Here is an 8914-nt window from a genome sequence, read left to right as displayed (position 1 = left end):
TTTCAGGCTGGTGGGTGACTGAAGCTCCCAACCGCTCCTTTTTTTCTTTCTTTTTTATTCTGGGCCAGCTTTAGCTATGAGACCTCCGCTGCTGAAAGCAGGTTTCTGGCCTTTGTTTACCTTCTGTATTTGATACAATGTTGCGGTCCGGCTGGCTGAAGCCTGGCTGACTGAAAGGAGGTTTCTGGGGTTTTGTTTAGCTTCTATATTTGTTACAATGTTTCTTAGAGAGCAGCTGAGAGGCTGGCAAGGCAGGCGGGGAACCTGGCTTCCTCTGTCACTGGAGCAAGCAAGCCTCCCTGTTCGCTTCAAGCTGCCTGGCTGCCGGCCGCCATCTTGGTTGGCAGTTAATTTGCATATCTCAGTGATTAGCCAATGGGAAGGGTAGGGGCTGTACGGCTAATTACCATGTTTCTCTTTTATTAGATAGGATTATACTGTCACTGAATAGAAAGTTGCTTTAACATATAACCAGAGACTGAAATAAGATTAAGGACAAAATAAGGCTTCCTGACAATGGACAGCTTATAAAAATGTCAACATATCTCTTATATAATAAGGCTATATTTTATATTTTTTAATTTGATAGTTGGACACTTTCTTTTACATTTTTGAAGTAGATTTACTACTTAATACTCCAAATTAGGTGAATATCCAAAAGGGATATGCTGAAATAGAAATCAAAACAGTGGGAAAACCCTTAAACATAAATTTTTGTAGCTTTATACTCATGTAAAGATACAGTAGGACATACCAGCTTTTAACCACTTTGTGCCATTTCATGGGAAGATCTGAATCTAGTTAAGTTCTAAACTCATTTCCTTTCTTCTGAACACAGTGAAAGATCCTGACATCAGAGAAATAACCAAGAAAAGTCATAATTTTTGAACCATCAGCAAAAGATATTAAGAAAAACAATTTTTCACATTTATTTTATAGAGCTGATATAAAGGATAAAAAGAACTAGAAATAACATACTGTCGATTTTAACTTTAACATATGAAAATGCTTAGCTTAGACTTAAGCTGCCTAGCCCCTGGCATTGATTACTACTGCCATCTAGCAACAGGTCCAAAAATTAGAGAACACAAAAAAATCACCCAAGACTACAAAGTCTCTGAACAGAAAGATGCTTTAACTTAGTAATTATTAAAGCTTCTGCTAGTCACCATAAATTAGATTAAATTACATTTTGCTTAGTTGTTCTTTTTCTTTTTTTCTCTATGTGAACTCATAGATTTTACCAACTCTGATCTTTCTCCAAAATTCCAATCCCATATTTCCCTAGATCCCTACCTTTGAACATGCTGCCAAATCTTCAAATTAAATATACCCAAAATATAACTCAAAAATCTGTACTCTTCATCTCGTTTAACTACACAATATTCTCAGTCATCTAGGCTCAAAATCTCAGAATCATCTATTATTAAAGGGAGGCAAAAAACATGATTCCATTAATCTAATAAATCCCACCTTGAAAATCACCCTTCACATCTCTCTCTTCACTGTTTGCTCTGCCATTATTCTCTGGTTTCTCATTACCTCTCATCTGCAACTATAGTAGCCTCCTACATGCTGGACACAGAGCAAAACAGGAAACACTTAATCTAAAATCTGATTCCTGGACAATGATGGGAAGTATATGAGAAAGTCTTACTTCCCACAGGAGAATTATCATATAAAAAAGTTTTGTTCTTAGAAACTACCTTCATGTTGTAAAAAATGCTAACATTCGCATAAAATTAAATAAAAAACAAAAGTAAATATATGATTTCACAAACAGTTCTTAAGTATGAACAGTTCTTAAACAAAATGCTTAATTTTTATAAAGTATATACATTCTTTTGTTTTTTCTGCACATGCTGCATATATTTGAACATGTGAATTACACATTATTTTATTGCAAACCCAGACTTTTCAATATATTTTTTGTAATTTTAAAAAAGATTTTGTATTGGTTTTTAGAGAGAGGAAGGTAGAAAGAAAGAGAAATATCGATGTGAGAGTGAAATACCCATCAGATGCCTCTTACATACCTCCTACCAGGGGATCGGGCTTACATTCGGGCATGTGCCCTGACTAGGAATCCAAGTGGCTACCTTTGGTGCAGGGGACGCCACGCAATCGAGTCACATCAGCCAGGGCCAGACTTTTCAATATATTTCCCTGAACAGAAGTACAAAAAGGATTGCTATTCTCTCTAAGAATTCTACATTATTTTCTTGAGTTATCTAGATCCAACCAATGCTTCAAGATCTAGCTCAAATGCTACTAGCACTATAAGATTTTTCTTAACCCAGCCTAAAGTAGTTTCTACTTTCCTTGAATGTCAAAATATTGTCTGTTATTTATACAGCAATAATAATATACTAAATGTATTGAAGTATTTTTATCTAGTTATGTTTTACATACTTATATTTGTTTATCCCCACTGTAGAGTATAAACTTCAGAAGTCATGTTCTTCAATTCTCTACAACCAATCTATTACTGGCCTACCTTATGAAATCCTACTTCCTGTAAGAAGTATAAACATACAAACACACACAAAACAAACTCAACAGAGGAAGACAAAAAGACAAAGATAAGGAACTACACATATATGTAAAATAATGTCAAAGACAGAAAACACACACACACACACACACACACACACACACACACCCCCCAAGCCTTAGAAGCAAAAGTCCCTTTCCTGCAGCTTCATAAACACCTGCTGGTTTGAATGTAATTTAATAGCTAGCCCTATATATCCAAATTCTGGAATTAACAATATGTTCAAAACGGTCTTCCTTCAGAAAATACTTTGTAGGATCAAATTATCTAAAATTTCTTGCAAATGCAGTTAATACTATGTGCCTTATATGATATAAACTATGTTTTTGATGCTAAAAAAAGATACATCCACATTTTAATCATTTAAGATTTTAAAAAATAACCCAATGATTCATAATTTGTATTCTTTGTATTTTTAGAATGGCTCAGGGGATTTGTGTGATTCTCAAACCTCCTTTCTTAGTTCCTAAAAAAACCTTCACTTTATTTTTACAATCTTAGAGAAAAGGGGGAAAAGTATGGAGAAAATAAAATAGCTTCATAAAAATAATTCAGTGTTACATTAAATGCAAATTAATGATAGGCTAATAAGATCACAACTTTAAAAAAAACCAAAAAACTAACCACTATAAAAATTTAACTTCAATATCTATTCTTTTCTTGGGAAGAGATGCCTGAAATGCATATTAACAACTTTAGGTCTGAGTGATAGGGGGTCTAAAGGAAGGATTCATGAAGAAAGGGAAGGGCAGCCCAGCCAGTGTAGCTCAGTGGTTTAGCATCGAGCTATGAACCTGAAGGTCACAGTTTGATTCCTGGTCAAGGCACATGCCCGGGTTGTGGGGTATGTGGGAGGCAGCCGATCAATGATTCTCTCTCATTATTGATGTCTCTCTCTCTCTCTGAAATCAATAAAAATGTTTTTTTAAAACGGAAGGGCAGAATCAGGACCAAAAATAAACTCTCTGAAATCAATAAAAAAAAATATTTTTTTAAAATGGAAGGGCAGAATCAGAACCAAAAATAACAAAGGTAGTTTAACAAAAATAGCCAAGAACTGGAAACACAATGGGAAATGAAGGAACCTGTATCTGGGATGAATCTAATCAATATGCATAAGCTGAACAGGTGTTACTTTCGAAAAGGTGGCAGTGTTTTTAAAGTAAAAGATCAGCACTAGAAGTGAGGGGCACTTAATTTTTTTTTTTTGCCTTTGATCTTCAGTAAATCATAGATCCAACCTAAATCTTGGTTTACTCACATTTCCACTTCTATTTTTTTTGTGTGTGTGTGCACCAATGACATAACAGTAATTAAGGTATACTGAATTCTTGCTACATGCCAGGCACTATTCTAAATGTTTTATATACATTATATTTCATTTAATGTTCTGGACAGCCCGATAAAATAGGTACCTCTACTTCCCCATTATATAATTAGGAAATGGAGGCTTAAAAAAGGCAGGTGATTTGCCAAAGATCACTTCACTCACAAATGCAAAGCAGAAACTAGAACTCAAATATGATTCAAGAACTACTCTCTTAAATGTTTTCTTACACTTATTCTCAAATGATATAAAGGACATAGTTTATGAAGCATCCTATCTAATAAAGACGGAATATGCAAATCGACGGCAACTTCGCGACAAAGATGGCGGCGCCCACAGCCAATAAGGACGGAATATGCAAATTGACGCAACAAGGCAAGAGGCAGAAGGGCAGAGGTGCCAGCAGCCAGGAGAAGGCCTATTCTTGCATGAATCTTTCTGCATTGGGCTTCTAGTTTTAAAATAACCATTCAAATGTAAAATGGTGTTACTATAATTCTTTTAAGCTTTTACTTATTTAATTCTTAAATGTTCCAACTGACTTTTAGAGAAAGAGGTAGAGGGAGAGAAACATCTATGTGAGAGCAAAACACGGATGTGCTGCCTCCTGCACACATCCTAGTTGGCATGGAGCAGGCAACTTGGCCATGTGCTCCAACTGGGAATTGAACTGGCAACCTTTTGGTGAATGGGACAACACCCAACCATCTGAGCCACACTGGCCAGGGCAATTTTTATTTATTGATTGAGTTTAGAGAGGAAGAGAGAAACATCAATTTGTTGTTCCACTTATTTATGTATTCATTGGTTGATTCTTATATGTGCCCTGACCAGGGGTTGAACCTGCAACCTTGGCGTATTAGGACAAAGCTCTAACCAACTAAGCTGGTAACCAACGTATCAGGCCAGGGGGTATGTATTATAATTCTTATTTGCACTAACTGAAATGAATCATCACCAATCAAACAACCAAGCAAATTAGAGTTAAAATATTTAAAACATACACATGTGGATTTTTAAAAAGATTATGGCAATATCAATGATATAAAGTCCAGTACAAATTTTGGTTGCCTGTGTAAAGTTTTTACAGGCTTAACGAAAGATTTAAAGTAATATCAGCTATAAGATACAGTAAGTTTAAAATATAAGTCATCACCTAGAGCTTTTTCCCTTCTATTATTTCACATTAAAACTTGAATGAAAACAACAGGAAAGAATTTATTTCATAGTGTTGTCAGGCACTGTTTTCACACTTCACAAATATTTTCTCATTTAATTCTCATAACATCCTCTGAAGTATTTATAATCATCCCATTCACAAATGGGAAACTGAAGCACAGAATGGTTATGTATAAATAGCTAAAGATCATAGAGCTAGTAAGTGGAGCCAGTACTCAATTCAGGCAGTTTAGTTTAAGAATCTGCTCTTATCTGCTAGCTCTGCTGCATTTCAAGGAATGGTGAAATTAAAAAAACAACAACGAACAATAAAAAGTAATAATAATCAGGATAACTGTCCATAACCAGAATGGAGATAAGGCCCTGGCCCGTATGCTCAGTGGTTAGAGAGCCAGGGTACCCACTGAAGGGTGTGAAGGGTCGCAGGTGCCATTCCAGGTCAAGGGTATGAACTTGGGTTGCAGGTTCAATCCCCAGCCCATTGGAGTGCACGCAGGAGGCAATCTGTGTCTCTCACATCAATGTTTCTCTCCTCCCTCCCCTTTCATTCTCTAAAAATCAATGGGGGAAAAAAACACACCATATTCTCCTGAGGATTAACCAAAAAGAAAAAAGAATGGAGGTAAGGAATCGCTTATCTCAGCATACACACTAACACTAAGGAACACATAAAAGAGATACCTTACTCTACAGGAATTTGAAAAGCAGCAACAGTCATATGTAGTTAACATCGGTAATTTGTATTCAAAATTATTTCTCCTTTGATCCTAATAACTCTAGGAAGTAGACAAGGGTGGTACTGATTTCAATTCTGCACTTGAAGAAGCGGAGGCTGAGAGGGTGACTTCCCCGATGTCTTCCTACTAGAGCACTTAACCTCGGCCACAACCAATCCATCTACTTGCAGGTGTGCAGAATTCTGAAATAACTCCACGTGAGAGTACATTCTAATTTCACGTTCATGGAGATCAAAGGCCACACTCCGTTTAAGTTGTCCGAGACAAGCTGACTCGTCTAGAGGACACGCGGACTAGTCATTTAGCACGAGTGTATTTTCACGAGAAAATGAGAACAGTAAAAGCATCTCTTCAGAGTGCTCTGTGGATGAACGAGATAAATACACGCAAAGTGCTCAACATAGTGTACGATCTCGGAGTTCGTTCTACGCCTTTTCCCAAGTAAACACTTGCTTTCCGACCGCGAAAATGAACAAGCCCAGGAGGTAGGAAAGAATCCGAGGAAACGGAGGGAGTGCCAAACGACGCTACGTTTTTTTCTGCTGTTGTTAATCCTTACCCGAGGATACTTTTTCCATTGATTTTTCAAGGGGGGAAGGGGGAGGAGGGAGAGGGAGAGAGAGAGAGAGAGAGAGAGAGATCATATCGATTGGTTGCCTCCCACACGTGCCCCGCGAGCCTGCAACCAAGGCACGGGCCCTTGACCGGAATCGAACCCGGGCCCCTTCAGTCCACAGGCCGGCGCTCTATCCACTGGGCCAAACCGGCTCGGCAAGGCGCAATACTTTTAATGAATGACCCAAAGGAAGTGCTGGCGGCGGCAGCGGACCTAGGGGCAGGTCTGCGCCGGTTGGACCGAAGCCTGGACCGCGGCACCAGAAGCCCCAACGCGTGGTCCTTCCCCCCGGCTCCTCCCCACTACCCTCAGCGCTAGACTTCAGCCGTTCAGCCGTCATCGGCTGGGAGAGCTGCCCAGCCCGGCCATACGCCCAGCCCGGCCCTAGGAAATGTACCTCAGCTACAAGACCACAAGTGGTGCGGCAGGAACACGAGCTCAGTCACGGCGCAGAGCGAACAACCGGAACTCCACCCTCTACCTCTCTGATTGGGTAAACACGCCACGGAAAATGAAGAGGATTGGTCAGCAACAGAGAGGCGGGCCATAGCCCAGGGAAGCGAAAGAGGCGGGGAGGCGCGAGGAATTGCCGGCAGCCGACCTCTCTTCCGATTGGCCGAAAGCAGGACGTCTGCGCCTGTGTGGAGCCAGTTTACGTAGATCGACGCACCCCACCGCCGGTACGCTAGGTGACGTTACCAGAAGTTTCAACACTCATTGGTTGTGATAAAGGGTTAGCCTCCTGGCTGCGTGGCCAATAAAGGGCAAGAATCAAGCGGGTTCCGCCTCTTCCGCTGGGGACTGGGTTCTTCCGTTGACTCTAGGCCACGTGAGTTCCTTCCTGGGTTAGATGCGAGAACTCCCGCTGGGCCAATGTTGGGTAGGAAATTGCTATAACGTCTCGGAAGTTTCTCCTACAGGTGAGACATCCTTAGCAAGAATACACTCAGAACTTCTAAGTATGACTCAAAGGAACCAGTCTTTTACTCCCTCTTTGGCGTGGTTGTGTCATTGGCTGAAAAAGTTACCAACTTGAAGGTCGCTCCACCTCCCCCGCAGGGAACTGATTTGTAGTCCGGACCGCGCAAGTCCTATATCTTGAAATGTGGTGGTTGCCACTGAATCCTTATTAACACCTGCTGACGTCCTGATGTGTTGCGATATATTTTTTTTAATCCTTTCACTTACCAGCACCATTAAAGCCAAAAGACACTTAGTTAAACTGAAAAGACTCCATGTATGTGTTTGTAAAAGAAATATTAGTGTTTCAGACACTTTCCTACTCAGCTGTGTGCTCTGCTAGTTGTTCGTAATTACCATACTAGGGTGAATAGTAACATGTCTGGTTTGTAAAAATTTTACTGTGACAACAAAACGGTCTTTGATTTTGATATTAGTGTATATTTGAGAATATTTTAAAAGTACCCTTGCCCTAGCGGGTTTGGCTCAGTGGATAGAGCGTCGGACTGAAGGGTCCCAGGTTCCATTCCAGTCAAGGGCACATGCCTGGGCTGCAGGCTCCATCCCCAGTAGAGGGCGTGCAGGAGGCAGCCAATCAATGATTCTCTCTCATCGTTGATGTTTCTATCTCTCTCTCTCTCCCTTCCTCTCTGAAATCAATAAAAATATATTAAAAAAAGAAAAGTACCCTAAATTTAGCAATTGTACATACTGTGAGATAAATGCAAGATGACACTGGAAGATAGATACAGGAAGAGAATTACAACCCCTCTTTGTATTTACTTTTTAATCTCAACATTTTTCATGTCAGCGTTTTAAAAACTGTATACGTGATATAGCAGTATAAACCTTTTGAAATATATATGTATATTTGTTAAAGTCAGTAAATCATTTTTTTCAATGGGGACTACTATGGTGGGGTTTTGTAATATGGGAGAAAAAAATGGGCTCAACATTGAATACAACAAGAAAAGTGGGAATTTCTAGTCAAGTAGTTGGTTGTTGTGGGGGAGGTCTGTGGATAGAAAATTACTAAGAGGAAACATCAGAGGGTAAGGAGAGTTATTGTTAGATCTACTCAAAGGATTCTTACTGAAAGCAGGCTAGGATAAGAGATATGCCTGGAGGATAATGTAGGGTAAGGAACCCAATCAGATATTGAGGGAGAGGAATTGTAGTTAAAATGACTTAGCAGGATTCTTACTAGAACTGGACACTACAAGGAAGGACATAGGAGTCCAAGGTCGGACCTAGTCAAAAAGCGAACTCGTGTTTATACCGCCCTTCCCCCCTCCCCACATGCACTCACTCCTATATATAAGAATCTATTTGTGCCCTAACCGGTTTGGCTCAGTGGATAGAGCGTCGGCCTGCAGACTGAAAGGTCCCAGGTTCAATTCTGGTCAGGGGCATGTACCTTGGTTGCGGGCACATCCCCAGTAGGAGGTTTGCAGGAGGCAGCTGGTCGATGTTTTTAACTCTCTATCCTCTCCCTTCCTCTATGTAAAAAGTCAATAAAATATATATATATATATATATAT

At 39.8% G+C, this 8914-nt stretch overlaps 1 protein-coding gene across 4 annotated transcripts in view; it reads right to left on the bottom strand.

The window, feature by feature from the left end:
* Nucleotides 1–8914, bottom strand: part of WDR89 (WD repeat domain 89) — a 93489-nt gene that overhangs the window by 18766 nt on the left and 65809 nt on the right. The window contains exon 1 of one of the 4 annotated variants that reach the window (XM_014545928.1): nucleotides 6811–7106. The exons of the other annotated variants lie outside the window; for them this stretch is intronic. The gene's annotated coding sequence lies outside the window, so the exon portion shown is untranslated. Of the gene's footprint in view, nucleotides 1–6810; nucleotides 7107–8914 lie in introns of those variants that run through there. 4 annotated transcript variants of the gene reach the window in all.

This window comes from Myotis brandtii, unplaced genomic scaffold (assembly GCF_000412655.1).
Source record: "Myotis brandtii unplaced genomic scaffold, ASM41265v1 scaffold423, whole genome shotgun sequence".
Lineage (NCBI taxonomy): Eukaryota > Metazoa > Chordata > Mammalia > Chiroptera > Vespertilionidae > Myotis > Myotis brandtii.
This window is presented reverse-complemented; position numbering and strand designations above follow the sequence as displayed.